Source organism: Pantherophis guttatus, chromosome 5 (genome assembly GCF_059756535.1).
Source record: "Pantherophis guttatus breed Tessera chromosome 5, ASM5975653v1, whole genome shotgun sequence".
Taxonomy (NCBI): Eukaryota; Metazoa; Chordata; class Lepidosauria; order Squamata; family Colubridae; genus Pantherophis; species Pantherophis guttatus.
In genome coordinates, this window is record NC_142067.1 from 29,491,547 (window position 1) to 29,513,198 (window position 21,652).

At 37.7% G+C, this 21,652-nt stretch overlaps 1 long non-coding RNA gene across 1 annotated transcript in view; it reads right to left on the minus strand.

The window, feature by feature from the left end:
* LOC117662322 (uncharacterized) overlaps positions 1-21,372 on the minus strand; it is a 75,220-nt gene extending 53,848 nt beyond the window's left edge. Inside the window, exon 1 of the long non-coding RNA XR_004590322.3 lies at positions 21,310-21,372. This is a non-coding gene — a long non-coding RNA (uncharacterized LOC117662322). The remainder of the gene's footprint in view (positions 1-21,309) is intronic.
* Positions 21,373-21,652: the final 280 nt, after the last annotated feature.

Below are 21,652 nucleotides of genomic sequence, written 5' to 3' on the forward strand. Positions count from 1 at the left end.
ACTTGACCATTAGTAGACATTTTATGTGTCTTCCTTTTATTATATTTTTCCCCAGGCAAGCAATTCTTCCCACTGTATTATCTTTTTGCCTGCTTTGCCATAATGTGTACCATATTTGTGAGTTTTTAAACTGTGAATTATACTGCAATTTGCTATAAAGCAAAGATCTTGCTTTTTGAATCCCTGATAAGCTTAATAGGTAAAACATTGGTAAATTTGTATAAAATTGAGACCAAACATACATCACAAATGTGTGTATTCGTAAGTATGTATAAATTCACATTAAATGAGAGATTCTGTAGACTTTCTAAAGGGAACTGAAGCAGAAAACTTCACTTGAGATGAGGGAAAAGGTTTTTCTTTTATAAAAATATTACCAATTGCTTTCTGTTCAGAAAGCACCACTGTTCATTATCAGTGACCTTCTTTGCACTGGTAAAATGGAATACATTGAGGATGAGCACAGTTTTTACTTCAAATTGGAGAAACAATTGGCAATAGCGGGGTATGCTATGCCATGCCATGCCATGCTATGCTATGCTATGCATGTTCTACAAGATGTTAAGCTTCTTTGACTTTGGTGTTATGGTTCACCATTAAATGACCCATTATTTGTTAAGTATACAAAATCACCAATTTTAGAGACTTCTGGTTGATGTCACAGCAGGAACAGACTGGAAAATAGTGAGCTTTGATGAGCCATTCAAAATCCAGCTGGACGAACCAGTGCCAGGAGCCTTTCGAGCCATAGCCGTCTTGCAGGAATGGTGAACAAAGGAGAGGCATTTTGTGCACCATGGGGAATTGGCAATTTCCTCACTGGAACAGAAACAGCTCTCCTGAAGAGGCAGCAGGGGCGGTGGCCATCTTATGGTGTCCACCTTGAAGCTGGGACAACCATACCTAAGAATTGAGCTGGAGTGGCATTTGGACAGAGTCCTAGAACTGGGTGAGATAATTGGCAATTTATACTAAGAAAAATTGAAATTGGAGTCTTAAAAGAAATTTCTGAGCTTGGACTAGCAGCTATCTGGCATTTGGGGGAAAAAACATACACACAGAAAAAAGAAAAAGCGGGGACTATAATACAAAAAGCCTAAGAAGAAGTTTTAGATCTGGAAAATTGGGAAAAGCAAACTATTTCAAAAGGGAAAAAAAGTGATTTTTTGAGGAAAACAACAAGTTATAGGAGGATTTTTAAAAAGTTGTGATAAAAGATTATATAAAAGAGATGAATGAATATTGAAAAAAAGGGGAAGATTAAAATACATTATAACTATGATTATGATTTTGTATAAGATGTATAAAATGTGACTCGGTCAAAACTCTGTTCATAAAATATGTATGATGAAAGAAAAAAATTAATAAAACGTATTTATTAAAAAAAAAGAAATCAACAATTTTACAAGAGCAATCTACTGTGGAGTTCATTTGCTAAAAGGGCATAACAGGATAAAATTACACACTAGGAGGTATGAAAACATTCCAAAGTTATCAATATCTTCATTAACAGAATACAAAACCTTAAAGTAATTGGAATGTGGAAAAAGCAAACAAATCCACGAAACTAGATAAAGAGACTGCTATAATTTAAGAAGGAGATAAAATCTGGGTTTGGGTTTCTGTATTAAGCCCTGATTATGGTTCCAAATGGGATTTTTACTCCTTTTTTCATAGGTTTCTTATTTCTTAACGGCTATATCATACATACTATAAGCATGTCAAGTTCCTCTCTATATTGAGAATAGCTCTACCACTTTTATTTGAATGGAGTAGAAAGATAATTTTGTTTCCTTAGTGCTGTGTGATCACTGTTTGTCAACCTTTAACATTTCTTTCTAAACAAGATAAAAGGAAGAACTTGATGATGGAAAAATACTCCTTTGAGGATTTTCATGGATCTAGACTTCCCCAAACTTTGCAAAATATGCAAAATACATTTTGGTATTTGGATTCATAGCATTCCAGTTCCCTGTCCCCAAATTTAGTGAGTTGCTTTCACTTGCTTTCAGGCAGGATAACTTTAAATGCTATCTTGGAAAGATGATGAAATATTTTGCAAAAGACAATGATAAATGAGGAAGCTTTAGAAGTATTTGTGACCCTATTTATATTCAACAGCAGAGTTCCTCTAATACAGCATTGAGCATACCACTATCTGAAACACCCTTTTGTGAGAAAAGGTTAGCTGGTTTCTTGATATGCAAATTGAGATGATCCTTCTTCTCCCCTTCCATTTCAAATACAGAAATTGAACTGAAGGATGACAGAAGGGAATATTTGCCACTTATAATTACAGCTGTCTGTTTCTCATTGTGTGAGATTTAGTACTTAAGAGTTCTCCTGTGTTCTCTTCTCTACCTTGAATTCACAAGTGCTCACATTTGCTGCTGGGCCATAACCAAGTATTATTTTCCACATATAACATTGAAACAATTCAAAGAGAACTTGTAATTCCACATAGGGACAAGCAGAGGAACACTCAGAAACAGGTAGCAATAGCAATAGCACTTTGACTTATATACCACTTCACAGTGCTTTACAGCTCTCTCTAAGAGTTTTACAGAGTCAGCTGCCACCAACAATCTCATTTTACCCACCTTGGAAGGATGGAAGGCTAAATCAACCTTGAGCCTGGTGAGATTTGAACTGCCAAATTGCAGTCAGCCGGCAGTCAGCAGAAGTAGCCTGCAGTACTGCATTCTAACCACTGTGCCACCATGGAAAATATATTCCATCTTGCATCTTGGTGAGATCTGCAAATGCAAATTAATGGAAACGATCATGGCTAACACCTGCAATTGGGAGGCAAAAAGGCAAGCATTTAAAGAGCTGGATTTCCAGCTGATAAGTATCTGCCTTGAACCTTGCACAACTTGCACAACTGTGTGATGTCCACATGATACCATGAGTGGGAATTGAGACACTAAAGCAGGTGTTGCAGCACGCTCCTTTCCTGTTGGTTTCAGTGGACATCTAATCAAAATGTTTCAAAATATGCAATGTTACCTTGGTGATTTCTGATTATGCTTGCTGAAGTGGCTTTTAAAAAGTATATTCCAATGAGAAACCATTCCCTTTATTCACTGGATGAAGGTTTCTTAGCTGACAATAACACTTAGCAAGAGTGAGAACCACCCAGTGTTGTCAGGGTCACTTTGAGACATTAATGAAATTAAGATGCGCAATTCCTCTGTCAGGTAAGTAAATAACATTCTTGTTCTTATAGACAGGGGAAATGAAGCGCAGGAGGGTTTAGGTGACTTGCCCAAGGTCGTGCTATAATGAACATTGGTCTTTCAGCTGCATATTTAAGGTCTGTGGCTTTCATGCTCATGATGTACTTCAGGCCTTTAATTCATATTTGGTTAAAAGCAAATTATCCAAACTGGCACGTATACAAGACAATCCTCTTTCTCCCATTAGCAGGGGATGCAGCTCTTTGCTATCTTACATAAAAGATATTGCCACTCATATTTAACTCTGAATAGTTAGTACCTTATTTATTTCATGCATATGCTGCAAAATTGATAAATGCTTTTTTAACAGTTGTCAAAAGTAGAGTCACTATCATAAAAATGAAACCCAAATAATAATAAAGGCAATATGTATTTTTATATATATATTTTTAAATCCCAGCAATAAATTAATAAGTATGTTAAAGAACAAAATCATGAGAGAAAAGGGACATCACAGCTTGATGGAGGTCATTTGAATGGCTTATCACAGCTTTAATGGTTAAACAATCAGTTGAACAAACAAGAGAGACTATCAACTGATTTGATTGGACAATAAGCCAATATATTTTAAAAGGACCTCGTATAGCACAAACTCTAAGTATTGAGGGAACCTGTGACACTTTTGATCTGGCCACTTCCTTGCCCCCGATCAACATCCATACTGTCTGCACTGATGTGAGATCCATCAAATCAAAAGGGCCACAGTTCCTATCTCTACACTATATCTCACACTATGTGACGACAAATCAGTGGTAATATTCATCCAGTTCAGCTGGTTCGAGCAAACCGGTAGTGATGACCCGCCCACCCGCCCCGGCGTTATACTATCCTATTTAGCCACATTTTCTAAGCCGCGTGCATGCATGCAAGCCCACCCGCTCGCATTTTCGGTGTGTGGCAAACTGGTGGTAAAATTATGTAAAACCCACCTCTGAGACAAATTATATGTTCCTGTTCTTTCTTGTAAAGTCTGAGTTCTTTTAATTATAGATGCTTGCCAAAACAGGCAATGCTATGCTTTTACTGTGAATAACAGTTTTTTACAGAAATAGTGCCCCCAAAAGCCTTGTTCCATTATATCGCCATCTATTCACTGCTGACATTTCTGAGTCCAATAAGGAAGTCTGAATGGGAGTCTATGCATAGTTTGTTGAACAGAGATAGAAAAGGTAAAGACTTGGAATCCAAAACTTGACTGCTAATGAACTTCAGAGCATGTTTATGTAATTTTATTTTTAAAAAATGCAAGTAGCATTGGTATTGTTTCCCAGTCTTTCTAATGTTTCCTAATCTAACCAGGTCCAGTCCTGATTTGTTTTTACTAGATCACAATGTCCACTGCATGAGCCAAACATGCAAATAATTAGGATTTATTTATAAATCCTAATACATCCAGATTTCTGGTCATGTATAGCCATCATTTTCAAATCTTCCTCAATATAGGAAGGGTGGGGATTAAAGGTAAGACTGATACCTTGGGACACACTTTGGGTGGTAACAATAGATGTCTTCTGTGCCTTTACAATATTTCTGTATCCTGTTTAAAAATATGAAATGAACAATTTAGCAATTCTATACACATGAAACAAGTGGAACTTACTGACATGTTAGATCTCTTGGCTTAAAGCCTCAACAAAAATATTTGGATTGCATTAGCTAATGAAATTTTGGATGTTTCCATCCCTTGTTTTTCTTGCCAATCATCCTGATCTGAATGTTAAGAAAGTTTTATATAATTATATTGAAAAATCACATCATTGAGAAGATAAATTAAATATAATAATGCCATAAAACAAAATGAAACAACTGTATTATTTCCTTCCTCATTATTTCAACATTATTTTGATGAAGATGATGATGACATCAACACATTTCTTTTTCAAGGGACAACATTTACTATATCATATTTCTATATTGATTTATTGATATTTCTGTCTCTCATGGGGTGTATGCTAGTTTTGCTATGTCTCTGTCATTCCGTTCTTGCTAGATTCTGTAGAATGTCATGCTTCTAATTCTCAGACATTTTTAGTTTATGTATTTAAATCATTTTTAAATCAACCCTATATAATAATATTATTTGTATGATTTTACTTTTATTATGATTATACTTTTAGTGCTACTTGTATGATTTACTTTTATTGCATACTTGTAATAAAAGAGGAAATTAAACAAAGAAGACAGCAACAAGGCTGTGGTTAGCAAACTTCATTAGTAGCATATGGTAGCCAAAATAGCTTTTCTTTTTGGTATTTTGATCATCCAGTGATGAAGCCAATGATCCACAAAAGCTCACAGTAAATATATTAGTCTTTAAAGAGCCACAAGACTAAGGTTATTTTTAAATGCTAACATATATGTCAAATGTTATGCTAAGGATAGATAGCTTTATTTTACCTTTTCCCATTTCTATCTCTTAACAAAAGTATATGGAGTTTTTGAGCAATCACTTTTTCTGTTTGCTGCCCAAGAGGCTTTAACCCTTTCTCACACAGCTGATCAGAGACTCTGCATGAAATCAAACAGCCCCTTAATGTGAGAGCTCCGGGGTATATGCCTGAACTGATGAGACAGACTGTCAGTCAGATGCCTCTGAAATAATTTGTTTCCCTTGAAGAATGATGTTCTATCTATAGAAATGCTTTATCAAGAACTGCCCCCCCACCACAAGTCTTTCTACTTCTATTCCGTATATTTTTCTTTATGAATAATTGTACCACCCATTTTTATTTTTTTTTTCATACATCTTACTCTAACAGATCTTTCTTTTTTTCCCTAAAAGCTGACATTGTTGTACTGTGATTGTTCAGCTCATAAAGAAGATGGAACCGAGTAGCAATCCAGAACTAGTTGTATAGCAGCCATTACATAAAATGTTTTATCCCTATTTTTTATTAAGTGCCTTTTTTAATAGTGGGGAGGGAGGGAGGGAGGGAGGGAGGACGGAAGGAAGGAAGGAAGGAAGGAAGGAAGGAAGGAAGGAAGGAAGGAAGGAAGGAAGGAAAACCTATTTTACCATAAGCATATTCTGACAAAATACTGGTTTGCTTCTATACTTAGTGGTACTTAAAAAGGTGGTAGTGTAATCATGATAACTTCACTAGTCTAATATAAGTTGGAGTTGTCTGAGTGAAAATTGGAGCCTTCATTATAGAAGAAGAATTATACAGAAAAATAACCTGTATCTTATATTAAATGACAGAAATTGAAGAGTATTATACTGAGAAGGGCCTACAGTAGTTGTGATTCACAGAGGGAGAATACCTGTATGATATGTGTGTTTAGAAATAAGTATTGATCATAATTATATCTAGCAGCAAGTGCTTACTTAAAATCTGAGAGGTGCTTGATTGGTACTTTGAGGTATAAATAAGAGCAGAATACTAAAATCGTTCTTCATCCACAATATGTAGCCCTATGAAGTTCTTCAATATTTTCTATTGAAAGTCTCTTGAAAAACCTGACTTGTTGCCTGAAAACCTGCTGAATTAGCATACAATGAGTGACACGTGGGACTATGAATGTATAAGGGGCTGACAGAATTTAGAGAGTGCATTTTCCTCAAGAAATTGTTGTAGTACCAGAACCTTGAGGAGGCCGCTCTTACAGATTCCTTTGGAGACAAAGATGCCAAGCTTCACAAAGTCCATTAATGATGCTTTGTCTATGCATGCTATAAGCATTTAACAGAATACAAATCTAACTTCTGTCCCCAAATGTGTCCATATCCTTCAGCCAAGAATGTTGTTATTTAAGAGATACATATAATCTAATTTCTGCAGCTCTCTTTGCCTGACTTGGCAGCCCCAATTTCTACTAAGTTTATTCCTGGGCCATATTCATATTCAAGAATTCTAAGAAGAATTCTTAGCTATATTCATTGCATTACTTTTAATATCGTCTTTGCTGATATAGTAAGGGAATTTGGAAAATTTGAGGGAATCATCCCTCTTATGAATGTGTTATTCACAAGTTACAGCAGAGATAAAAAAAAAGTCACTTGGAACTCAAAACTACTAAATTAACTGATGTCTCTCTGGAGTATATATTCATAAATGGTATGGTAGACAAAGAATCAAAATAGAGGTAATTATCTCTAGTAATAACTCATGACCCTTATGCAAACTGAAGATAATTTTTGCCTGAACAGAACAGGCTTTACCAGAATGTATGAGGAGAAAAAAACCACCCCTTCTTAATCCTTGCCCCATGTTTTTGCACAGGTTTAATCTCAGTGCAGATCTTGGTGCAATAAATTAATTAAAGGTATGGCTCAAGTTTATCCTTCCTTCCTTCCTTCCTTCCTTCCTTCCTTCCTTCCTTCCTTCCTTCCTTCCTTCCTTCCTTCCTTCCTTCCTCCCTCCCTCCCTCCCTCCCTCCCTCCCTTCCTTCCTTCCTTCCAGTTCAAATTTCCTTTCACTTCCCTTAATCTTTTTGAAAGGATTACACTTATCCGCATTATATGGAAGAAATCTTCAGCCTTTGGAGGACAGGTTAAGGATATTCTTGCTATATAAAAAGTATTGTTGTAAAGTTTCTTCAGTTCCATTTCACACTGTTTCTTATCCAGATAATCTTTGCACAGGGAAATATAAAGGTTTGTTTGGCTGTAAATCAAATGGGCAACTAAAGTACAATTTTGAGAATGTGTACACAAACAGATATTATCTTTCAATAAATAGTCACCAATGGAACAGGCTTATACAGAATGTTCACATGGCATAATAAGCTTCTGGCTACTCACCTCAGGCACTTAGTTTCTTCATAAATAGATCAAGAGTTGAGAGGGGGCTTTTGCTGCCAAATTGCTGATTTGTGTATTCAATGCGAGCCCCCACGGAGAGGCTCGCAACTTGGGCGTCCTCCTGGATTCACAGCTGTCTTTAGAAAAGCACTTGATGGCCGTGACCGGGAGGATTTTTCATCAGGTTCGCCTGATTTGCCAGTTGCGTCCCTTTCTGGATCGGGACTCCTTACGCACGGTCACTCATGCCCTCATCACTTCCCGCCTGGACTACTGCAATGCTCTCTACATGGGGCTCCCCTTGAGGTGCACCTGGAGGCTCCAACTGGCGCAGAGTGCGGCTGCGTGGGTGGTTATGGGAGCGACATGGCGTTCCCATGTAACACCTCTCCTGCGCGAGCTGCACTGGCTCCTGGTGGTCTTCCATGTGTGCTTCAAGGTCTTGGTTACCACCTTTAGAGCGCTCCATGGCTTAGGACCTGGTTACTTATGGGACCACCTGCTGCCACCAGTAGCCTCCCACCGGCCAGTACGTCTCATAGAGAGGGCTCCTCCGGATGCAGTCAGCCAAACAATGTCGACTGGCGGCCCCCAGGGGGAGAGCCTTCTCTGTGGGGGCATGTACTATCTGGAATGAGCTCCCCCCGGAGATACGGAGGATCCCGGATCTACGCACCTTCCGCCGTGCTCTCAAGACCTTTTTATTCCATCAGGCTGGCCTGGCCTAAAAAACTGTTTCCCTTTTTTCTCTTTTTAAAACGTATATTTTGATTCGTTTTTAATTTATTGGAGTGTTTTAAATCTGTCTTCGGCCAAATTGTTTAATTCAATTTTATTCAGTTTTAAATTTTGTATTTATGTTTTTTATCCTGTGGCTGTTCACCGCCCTGAGTCCTTCAGGAGTAGGGCGGTATACAAATCAAATAAAACTAAACTAAACTAAACAATGTTTAAAGTATTCTAGACATTGAATGCAAATACCTGCAAAGGGGTTGTTAGCAGGTCTGCAAATCTTAATACTTCATCAATATGAAGGTATGCAAACAGCACACCTTTTCCCTCCACACTTTTAATCTTGCAGGCTAAATTCTGGCAAAATTCCACAGGCTTTGACATTTTCTTTCAAGAAGCAATGGCTAATGAACAGATATTATGAACCTAATAACTTACAATAAGTTCTATTTGCACATAACTCTGTAGTTACATGATGCTTAGAATTAAGAGAAATAGTCTATGTTCACATATTGCAGGGGTGTCTAACTCAAGGCCCATGGGCTGGATCTGGCCCACAGGGTGCTTAGATTTGGCCCATGGGCCCGCCCTGGAAACAGTGAAGGACGGCCCACAGTGCCTCTGCCAGCAAAACTGGAGTTGGGAGGGCTACACACATGCCTCCTGGCCATTTCTGGCCACATTGGCCTCCTGTAGCCCTCTGCCAGTAAAAATGGAACTTGGAAGGGTCGTGGCCCTCCCAGACTGTTTTCACTGGCAGAGGGCCTCCGTGGCCAGAAATGGAGCCTCAATGAGTGACGTCACACTGGCCATGCCCACCTGGCCACATCTACCCAGCCCCCTAAGGTCAAACACAACCCTGATGTGGCCCTCAATGAAATTGAGTTTGACACCCCTGACATATTGTATTAAGGAGTGATGAGATGCATAAAGTTACATGCATACAGTAGAAACCCAACTTGTAGTTTGTTAGTAAACTATGACTAAATAAGGTTCATGAGACAGATTACAGCCTTTTGTTGTTGTTGTTGTTCTGTTGAATTCCTATTTCAATAAGAAACAAGATCTATGCAGTTTATAATATAATTAGTCTTTAATTTTCCATGCTTGTCCAAAGTTTACAATATACAGTACTGTAGTTCCCTAATTATATTAAGGAAGTTGTGTACAAAAAAAATAAAAATACATAAAAGTGTATTCTTATATATTAAAAGGCATAAATGTTTTTTTTAATACTGAGTCTCTCTCTTTCTCTCCTGCCAACTGTAATATTCCTTAGAATTAATCTTTTAAATTGTTCTTTGTGCTTTTGTTTTTGAAGAAAAATGCAGTTTAGCTGTATCTGGTAGTCATGTAACCATCATTTTTAAGAACTTAAGAAAATTACTTTGATATACATTAGCTAATTTTCCAGAATAGTAAGATGGCAGTTGGATTTGTAGAGTAAGGTTCAATATGTGACAAAATTTTCAGCAAGCATAATTATCTTATAAACAGATCCATAAATTAAATATGTTCCCTTCCAACTGACACTTCATATATTAGAAATATTATAAATAATTAAGGGAACTAAACTAAAACTAAAAAAAGAGTACAGATAGTATCAGAGAAAAGATTTAGGAACATTAATATTATCGTAGCAAAATCTGTGCATTTATTAATTCCAAATATGCATGTTTCTCTGTGTGTGCCTTTTAGCTAGAATCTTGTCACTGTCAACAGCTTTGTTGGAGCTATAATGGGAAACAATATGTATGAACAGAAATTTCATGTACTAGTGCAGACACTCCAGGTGCCATGCCAATCCCCCCCCTCCCCTAGATTGAATGAAATTCTTTATGGAACAGAAGGGGGGGGGGATAAAAAAACTAAGTTGAAGCAGAATTGGGACTTAACCCTAATCAAGTTTCTTTTTTGAATTCCTAGTTTAGGGCTTTGGTCCACATTAGAATAGGAAATAAAACCGAAACTTGAATGAATGAAATACAATTATTGGGTACTTAGGGACAGCCTAACACCGAAAGTACTAACAGGCCCACTGCTGGCATACATGGCACCTTTGGGAACAGTTTCACTTAGCTCCTCCCAAAACATTTTTTTTCAATTCCCCCCCCCCATTTTTTTCCATTTTCATTTTAGTTTGCATACTCAGAGGCCCTGAGCAAAACCATAAAAATGCAACTGTTTTTGGAAGACAAAGTTAAAATATAAATTTGTTGGACAGTAGAAAATAGGAGTTGAACTCAAGGAACTTTTTAGGATTTTGGGGATGCCCCCCCCCTTTTTTTTTTTTTGCAAGTATCAAATGCAAAACCTATTGCATTCACTTGAAGTTTGTCTTTAAACAAGTTGACAATGAGGCAAAAATCTTCTGCCCAAGATTGTCCCTGCATGGATTCTTCTTTTCTTTCTGTTCCAACAAAACATAGTCCCTAAATATTTTTAATGTTATCTAAAAAGAGACGGCTGACATATTTTGTACTTTTCGAATAATCTTTCCACACAATACTTTAAATATGGTGAGAAGTGAAACTCTCTCTGTTGTTCCCAATCCCCAATGGGACATATGTATATACATCTGTTGCACATATATAAGACTATATTACATTCACATTGATGTGCTTCGCTTAATTAGGAAACCTGTCCATATTTGGCTTATTTATAGTAGCTATCTATTTGAGGTATTATACATAATTTAGCTTCCTCTCAGTTGTCCTTCTTGTGTTCTTTCTTTGATATGTTTGGCTAGAGAAAACAATTTAATAGACCCATGGTGTCCCAACTTGTAATGCAGTTTTATTTACATATGCTTAAAAACTGAAATATGGTTGTTCCACTTATTTTCACCAAATTTCACACATCAGGAATTTTCAATTTCACTGAATATAATAAATCTGAGAGAAACGTTTAGGTTCTTTTATTTAACTGAATGCATTGCTAACACTCGCACACAATAGGTGTAATCAAGTTTGTTTGCTTGTTGTTGTTGTTTTTAGTAGAGCTGAAAGAGATGCTGGCTGACCAATAGCTGTTGAATCAGTTGTGAGACTAAGGTCACAACCTTCCATAATTCTTATTTTTATACAGTCCAGCTATTGGAGGAATACTTCTAATGAAAGATCATTGCAAAGATTTCTTGCCTTGGTGAGACTGCAAATTCTTCCAAATATTTTTGCTTTAGTAGAAAAAACAGTTCCAATTTATTCTCATTGTCCCCCACCCCCAGACATGATAGTCCGTGTGTAAGACTTACAATGTGAGTGAGAAAATGTCGTGACTTTAAGAAAGTAATGTTAAGTTAAAAAAAATATAACAGCTATAGGTCACATAGTTAAACTTTTATTCAAGTTTTATTGGTTTTGCATTTTAAATTTCAACAACAGGATTCAGAAATTCTGAAACTATTCCAAATACGCAGTGTCAACATTTCAGCACAGATTTCCCATGCTTAAACTAAGCAAATTAGTGTTTTCATCAATCTAAATTGGATTTATGGATACATACATACATACATACATACGTACGTACATACATACATATGCACACATACATAAAAAGGTACATACACATAGAGAGACACTCTATACATACAGATAGACTGTAATACAGATGTATTAAACATAACTTCTCAGTTCTGCTTTTCTGCTCTTATACTTCTACATTATTCTGCCTCTCTTTCTGAATATTTTTCCCTTTCTGTTTTCTTACATGGATTTTTTCCTTTCACCCTTTCTGTGTTTCATCTTTATCACCATTATGGTTCTGTTTCTTTTCTGCTTTTCTTTCCCCCCATCCTTTTGTTGACATATTTCTTGGCTCTTTTTTATTTCACTATATTTGGGTGTGCATCTGCTGTATGGCCAAGTATGATTGTGACTTTTTTTCCTTTTCCTCACCCTTCTTACCCATCCTTTATCTCTTTCCCACTCTTTCTCTTTTTTCCAATTCCATTAACGAAAGTAGATAATAACTTGTGAATTCAAGTGGAACTTCATTTCTTAAACTGCACACTCGTGCTGGAACCCATTAAGCTCAATAGCGAGAAATGAGAGAAATCATAATTATCAGGCCAGTAAAATACATGAAACATAAAATTTGTCAGGGAAAGTAATTGAAATTATTGGAGCAGTTGCGTCTTGGTGCTGTGCAGGCCTGGAGTGATAATGGAAAGGTTATGGGCAATGTTTAGCAATGCTGATGAGGCCCAAGGTGACTCACACCATCCCAGTCAGCAACTTTATGCTCTGCTTACATTAATTTGCTAATACATCTTTAGAAATGGCCAGGCTAAAGAGATGAAGAAGTCCAGAGAACCTTACCCAAATTCCGTAGTATTTAATGATGCAAAATGTTTGCTTTCTTTGATGCAAAATGTTTACTTCATATTTCATACTCTTTTGTCTCTGTTTCCCTTATTCATACACTTGAAACGTGACCCATTTATTCTCTTACTCAGCTCAAACTCTCCACAGAACCATATCTATATTGAAAATCTGACAGTTAGTTTAGTCTAATAATCTTAATCAAGGGAAAGGTGGAACAGGACTCAAATTAACTATTTACCAAGTAGTTACTTTGTATCTGCAAAAGTCAAACTTCAATTATTTATTGAACTGCTTTATAAGTTTCATATTTCTTCCAGTTACTTATATGGAATATATAGTACCAATACATATGTCCAGTGGTGGGATTCAAGTAATTTAACAACCAGTTCTCTGCCGTAATGATTTCTTCCAACATCCAGTTTGCCAAACTGCTCCAAAAGTTAATAACTAGTTCTCCCGAAGTGGTGCGAACTGGCTGAATCCCACCACTGCATATGTCACATTTTTTTCTTCCTCTATGGAGGAAGTTTCTAAGGCAACTTTCAGTCCCAGAGTCATAAGTTATATATAAACTTATTTATTCATTTAACGAAAGTATATGGTTGACCATCCAGCAGTGGTATTTTGGGTGGAAAGTAATTTTTTTTATTTTATTTTTTAAAAAGATCATACAGTTTTGAAAAACAATTGAAACAAATATAAGTTAAGACCTGATAAAAGTAGCCAAATATCACATACAATCATGTAGGACCTCTATTAACATCCCAGCTTTAGTATTGTTTAGGAATACCGAATTTAGGAACATTTTTTTTTCATTTCATTTTATTAGATTTATATACCGCCCTACTCCCGAAGGACTCAGGGCGGTGAACAGCCAGAAAGATAAAACACACAAACTTCAAAATTTAAAAGACAATATAAAAAATTAAAATTTTAATTTAATTTAAATAATTAAATAAATAATTAACTTAATTTAATTAAATAATTTGGCCCAAAACAATTTAAAACACCCCTAATGTTTTAAAACCAATTTTAAAAGTTACAATTAAAAGGGAAGTTAGGCCAGGCCAGCCTGTTGAAATAAATAGGTCTTGAGGGCATGGCGGAAGGTGCGTAAATCCGGGATCCTCCATATCTCCAGGGGGAGCTCATTCCAGATAGCAGGCATCCCCACAGAGAAGGCTCTCCCCTTGGAAGCCACCAGTCAACACTGTTTGGCCGAAGGCACCCTGAGGAGCCCCTCTCTATGTGAGCGTACTGGCCAGTGAGAGGCTATTGGTGGCAGAAGGCGGTCCTGTAAGTACGCTTGTCCTAAGCCATGGAGCGCTCTAAAGGTGGTAACCAAAACCTTGAAGCGCACCCGGAAGACCACCGGGAGCCAGTGCAGCCCGCGCAGGAGAGGTGTCACATGGGAATGCCACATTGCTCCCATAACCACCCGCGCGGACGCACTCTGAACCAGCTGGAGCCTCTGGGTGCTCCTCAAGGGGAGCCCCATGTAGAGAGCATTACAGTAGTCCAGGCGGGAAGTGACGAGGGCATGAGTGACAGTGTGTAAGGAGTCCCAATCCAGAAAGGGACGCAACTGGCATATCAGGTGGACCTGATAGAAAGTCCTCCCGGCCACAGCCGTCAAGTGCTCTTCTAAAGACAGCCGTGAATCCAGGAGGACGCCCAGGTTGCGAGCCCTGTCCATGGGGGCCAATGACTCGCCCCCAATAGTCAGTGATGGCACCAACTGACTATATCGGGATGCCGGAAACCACAGCACTCAGTCTTGGATGGGTTGAGCCTGAGTCTGTTTCTCCCCATCCAGATCCGCACGGCCTCTAGGCACCGGGACATCACTTCAAGGGCATCACTGGGGTGGTCCGGGGTGGAGATGTACAGCTGAGTATCATCAGCGTACTGATGGTACTTCACCCCAAAACCATGGATGATCTCGCCCAGTGATCATCCGATGTGATAATGTGATCATTATCACATTGCTTCCTTGATGTTTGGAATTCCTTATAAACTACATTGTCAGAATGTTGTCAGAATGGAGCCAATGTGAAGTAAATTTTCAGCCATTAATATTTTTATAACAACAGTTACACTTTGGAGTTAACCATTGTAGCCATGGTTTAATGGTCATTTTTGTCACTTTTCCAGATTGTTTTTTTTTTTTTGCTTTGGAGAATATGTAAAAGAATTGCTTTTTGTAGAAAAAAAATCTGTATCTATTTCCACTAATAGAGAATAGCTAAATAACATGGTAGGGATAAAAATAGGTATGTATTCAAAATTGACACAGCAGAAATGTAAAATTGTCTGTGGGGTTTAAGCAGAAGAAAAAGAGACAAAATATTTTTATACTTTTGTTTCTATGACATTCTAAAAATCAGCTACAATAGAGAGAAAATTAGACAGTTGCCAACTTTTTGACTGGGATTCTTCTTATAATTCTACATTACCAAAAATTCAAAGAATACATTTTGTAAGTACTGTGCAAGACATCAGACAATTAGAAATATTTTCAGTATTATTTTTCTGCAATGCTTGTGATATCAAAATATCCATGGCACATACAGTACATTTAAAGTATATGAACATGTATCTTGGAAAAAACAATCTGTGAGGGAATTTCTATTGCTCAATGGCTATGAAATGCTACAGTATTTTAAATAATTATCATATGGTTTATTTTTCAAATATCACTGATGAGAGTTGCTTGCAAATTTCTATATGGCACTCAATGTGCTTTAAAATGCTAAACACGATACAGAATAACAATAAAAATGTTAGACCCTGCTCTGCTTTATGTGAGACCATCCTAGGGTATGTTTAGTAATAAACAGAAGACTATAAATTTCAGCAAGTACTTGTGATTCAAGTGTGCGGAAAATTTACTTTACTACCCTAACCATAATTCTTTCCCTTAGAACATTCAGTTATGTTTTCAGTCCCTGTTTTCTGGCATCCCTCTTTGATAAATGTATTATTATCATGCTCTTTAACACCCTCCATTACTGTTTTGAGGTGTTGGGGATGGGTGAGTTAGTGATTTTATATATGTGCATATAAAATAGTTCATTATTTTATATTATTCTGTTTTTGCAAAAAACATTTGAAAACATTTATTCATGTAAAATATATTTTCCTCAGATTTAAGGATATTTTATTGTCAGATATGTTTTCATAAAATATAATGTGCCAAACTGTGGGAAATTTTAAGAATAATGTTAAATGCATTGCAGTCTACATGTAAATTAAGATGTAAAACAAACAATATTTTAAGAAATGGATCTAATGCATATGTAGAATTCTGTTCTGTTCTGAATGTTCTGGGAAACTCCTGAAATCCACACACACACACAAACACACAATGAGTAAGCATGTTTATTTCACACAACCCACCCTGTAGTCATTCCCCATCTCCCAACTCTTTGTGAGCAGTCCTTTCAGGTCCATTCTCAAACGTCATAGATGTAACAAAGGCAATGACAAAAGTCAGGTCACAGTCTCTTTCGTGTACTGGCAGAACAACAGCCCCACCATACTTAGAATTCTTGGCAGACAAGGCAAACATAGTTTCAAGAGATTCAAGGTGCAACAAGGCCAACCTGACTCCTGCAGGTTCCAGACATGACAAAGGCAACTTGGCATCAATGGGCTCAAGTCCCAATGAAAGCAACCCAGTCCCAATGAGTTCAAAACTCAACAAACACAACATGGCTTCACTGGGTCCAAGGCACAATAGCAGCAGCATGACTCCAACAGGTTCAAGGCACAATGCAGGTAGCTTGGCATCAATGGGTTCACTGCACAACAACTGCAACATGATCTCAAAGAGTTTAAGGCATGAGTCAAGAGCTTTCACAGATGGACAGATTATGAATGTTTCTCTCCAACAACCTTCAGGATCCAAATGCTGAACTATGTAGGTGCAGACTGATGCACCTCATTAGGAGGGGTGAGGCTGTGAGTAGCCTCATCAGCCTCCATTGTGCCTCCTTCCACTTGGCTCTGTGTGACCTTGGTTGGGACCAGCAAATCCTCCTCTTCACTACTGACCAGAGGTCACAGATGAGCCGCTTCTCTAGACTGCAAGGCTGGCTAGTATCTGCACTCACTGGCTGTATCCCCATCTCTTCTTCTGCTGTGCAGTCAGCCGTTCACCCAGTCACTCACTCTTAGATTCTTCCAAAGTTCATGGCACAGTTGACCCTCCATACTAGCTACTGAGCCCTCTATATCCATCTGATCCCTGTCACATGTCCCCAGAGCCAGCTGTTCCTCATTGTCTGAGCTGGCACTTGAATGAGCCATTCCAGAGACAGTGTGGTGTACTTAAAATGCTAAACTAGGACTAGAGATGCTCTTACCCTTGAGTCAGTCTTTTTCTCAACCCAGCCTGCCCCACAGAATGATGGTTTTCAGAGTAAAATTTAAACTATCAGTTAAACTGGGCTTGTTCCTACAGGAGAGATAATAGGAAATAACAAAAAGATGGGATGTCAACAATAGCCCAGAGTATCTTTTAGACTTGTGGAAAGATTCAGTTTGAAAGCAGCATAGTTAAATCATCCTTTCTAAATGAAACTTCAAATTAAATTGCATAATTGATTGGATGTATCAAAACAGATTAAATGCTTTCAAATTAGAAGAAATGCAATGGATTTTTTGCATATGTGCAGAAATATATTTATTGAATCAAATCAATTCTATTTAACATTTTTATTTTTATTTTATTGACTCATAAAATAGGATTTTAGTGATTTGTATACTCCCTAGAGCTGTTGGGATTCTTATATGACCATTGTTGTACTTGTTATCATTAGACTTTGAAGATCAATTTGTTTTTTAATTTATAGTCCTAAGCCAGAAATGAGCTGCCCACAGGTCCAAGTCACAGGCCGTATGAAGATGGCCAGCATTTCTTATGTGGCTCTCTGATCTCCTGAAGCAAGTTAGAGTAGGTGACTATATATAGTATAGAAGGGATGGAGTTGCATTGTCGAATACAAATCCTGAAATTCTTCACCTCTTAGAAATCCTTCCAAAACACTTTAAGTGAGAAATTAGGATGGAAAGAAAGAAAGAAAGAAAGAAAGAAAGAAAGAAAGAAAGAAAGAAAGAAAGAAAGAAGGAGGGAGGGAGGGAGGGAGGGAGGGAGGGAGGGAGAGGGAGAGGGAGTGGGGGGAAAGAAAGAAAGAAAATCCTAAACCTAAGCCCTGACTACAATTTCAGGCAAGTTATATATCAGACAAATTTCCAAAAGTAATAAAGTTTCTCTTAGATAGAGGGAAAGTTTTTGAAATTTGGAAGGCTTTTTATACTTATTACTCCAAAAATATATATAGAGTGGAGTGGAGTAGAGTGGAGTGGAGTGGAGTGGAGTGGAGTGGAGTGGAGGGGAGGAGAGGAGAGGAGAGGAGAGGAGAGGAGAGGAGAGGAGAGGAGAGGAGAGGAGAGGAGAGGAGAGAATGTTGGTATAAACTTTCTTATATGGATACAAAACACCTCCAAAGGACACAAAGCCAATAGAATTTTAAATGGAATTTTATCATAAAAGAGTATTATAATGCAAACAAAATGACGTTGTCCTCTTTCTCCTTTATTTTTAGCTTTAAAACCACTAGCAAAGGATATGTGACAAGCAAATGAAATCTTAGAAACTAGACTAAGAAATCGAGTATAAATTAAAACTATAAGCAGATGAAACTTTATTCATAATTATCCACACAAAGGCCTCTTAGAAGTCATAATAGAAAGTATACAGTAGTATATTTTGTTATCAGTATATCAAATCAATAAGAACCAGATTCAAGAAGTTAACTGAGGAAGAAAACTTTACTTATAGAAAACAAGAGGCTTTGTCAGCAGTGGTGGGTTTCAAAATTTTTTGCTACCGGTTCTGTGGGTGTGGCTTGGTGGGTGTGGCATGGCTTGGTAGGCGTGGCAGGGGAAGGATACTGTAAAATCTCCATTCCCTCCCCAATTCAGGAGAAGGTTACCGTAAACTCCCCATTTCCTCCCGATCAGCTGGGATTTGGGAGGCAGAGAATAGATGGAGGTGGGGCCAATCAGAGATGGTATTTACCGGTTGTCCGAACTACACAAAATTTCCGCTACCGGTTCTCCAGAACTGGTCAGAACCTACTGAATACCACCTCTGTTTGTCAGTACTCAGTTTTTGGTGAGTACTTCCAGCAAACAACTTGCAGCAAAATTGTTTTGCCCTTTCAACCTTCAAAGTTTGCTTCTAGACAGAAAACCTAGACAGAAGACCCCAGGTCATCCTGTTTAAACTCATCTCAAGTCTAACACTTGGGAGCAAGGGTACCAAAGAATGGAAGGGCTTAATTAGCCAAGAGCCATACACAAATGGGGCCATCGGTCAGCCTCACCAGCCACCAGAAATCCCAAATAACAGTTTTCTGTATTAAGATACAGAAAAGGAATGCAGTGATGCATTCTTGGAAAGCAAAATCTACAGCTTGGAGTCAGGTAGTGATCTTATATAAATTACATCATTTACTATCAATAAATGGATGCATATTTGAATTAGATCATTTGATATGTAACAATAGGAGGATCAATAAGAGAGTTAGAGAAAATTGGTGGATGTAATGGCATGAAAACTGGTGGATGTAATGGCATGTTACCCCAGTATTAATTGCAAAAATAAGTACATCATAAAGAAATTATTGGAAATATAATAAATTGTGGATCATTTTTTCATGTTCGGTGGCAATGTATGAAGGAGTGACAATATTGAGAAATGAGGGTTCATAGTGGAATAAAACAGATTTTAAATGTGGATTTTACTTTTCAGCCTGCTATTTGGTAACAGCTGCTAGGATTCTTTATGTTTCTCATGGGAAGTTACAAATTCCTTCCATAGAAGAAAAGGAAAACTTACGGCAATATGTATCAATTCAGTGGTGAAATGTAAAATTTGTTACTACCGGTTCTGTGGGCATGGCTTGGTGAAGGGGTAATGTAACTGGTGGGCATGGTCAACTTTTATTTTTCTTTTAAAAGCATTTTTTCTACAACCTCTTCAGCTGACGCTTTTTTTCTTTTACTTTTAAAAGCATTTGCTTTTAAAAGTTAAAAAAAGCCTCTGATGATCGCACGGCTCAGCTGGGCATGGAGGGGGAACAAGGATTTCTGCTACCAGTTATCTGAACCACCCACCGCCATCACTACCAGATCGGGCGATCCAGTCCGAACCAGGAGCATTTCACCCCTGTATCAATGTCAAAACTAATTTCATACCTGAAAAACAAATCTGCTAGAGTCTAAATCTCTTTTTTGTTAATGCTCACCCAGATATGGTAGACCTGTCAATTGTTTCATAGTTATATGTGTCTGCAGCCTTATTCTTGATTGCAAATAACTTTGATCTTATAAAAGAGTAAAGGGAAAGGGGAATATATGTACTGTATGTATGCATCAGTGGTGGATTGCCCCTGGTTAGGACCGGTTCACAAGAACCGGTAGTAAAACCGGCAGGAGGCTCCACCCACCAATCCCCACGTCATCAGGAAGCTTCTGTGCATGCGTGCGTGTGGTCCCATTGTGAATTGGTAGTAAAGGTAAGTACAACCCACCCCTGGTATGCATGTATGCATATGCATATGTATATGTAACATAATGAAATAATATTCTCCAAAACATAAGGCACAAAGAGCCTTGGTGGCACAGCAGACTAAAGTGCTGTTAAGTAACACCAACTGCCTGCAATTACTGCAAGTTCAAATCTCACCAGGCTCAAGGTTGACTCAGCCTTCCATCCTTTTGAGGTAGGTAAAATGAGGACCTGGATTGTGCGGGCAATAAGCTGACTTTGTATAAAAAAGAACACTGCTTGGGGGGGGGAGGCGAAAGCCCTACGAAGCAGGTATATACAAAAGTATGAAGGCTATTGCTTAACGCATTGTAAGCCGCCCTGAGTCTCCGGAGAAGGGTGGCATATAAATTGAACCAATACATAAATAAATAAATAATAACAGAAAGGAAAATTTATGAACACTGAAGTTGTTCATGTTGCTGCATTCTTGTAGAATCCAGGTTGAATAGCTATGCCTTCGAACCATACTCAGGATTTGTGAGCATTTAGAATCTACATTCAGGAATAAAATGTGAAAACACTAGGAAGTTTTCATTGATTCTTAAGGACCCTTTTAACATTCCTGGTATGAAATTATAAACAGTTGTAGATGTAATGTTAAACAATCAAGAAAGCAGCCTGCTCACTATTTACATTTTCTCTACTCACCAGTTGTAAGAGACTCTTTCAGCTCAAGTTGCCATGGTGATCATACAGCACTCTGATTTATTGACATTCATACTTCCCTCTTCTTAGCCACTAGATCATGTAACCTCTTAACTTGCCAGTATTTTATTCTGCTGCAGGGGGAAAAAAGAATTTGGCCAGCAAATCTTTCTGGAGAAGTTTTTAGCTTTTTCCACATATGTAACAGGGGAGATGAGAGATAATGCCTGTATGTATTAATCAATAATTAAGACTATTAATCGGGCTAAGGTACAATGTGTCCCTGAAGATAATGATAAAAATGAAGAGAACCCATTCAGACTATTGTGCCACATTCTTCATTTTA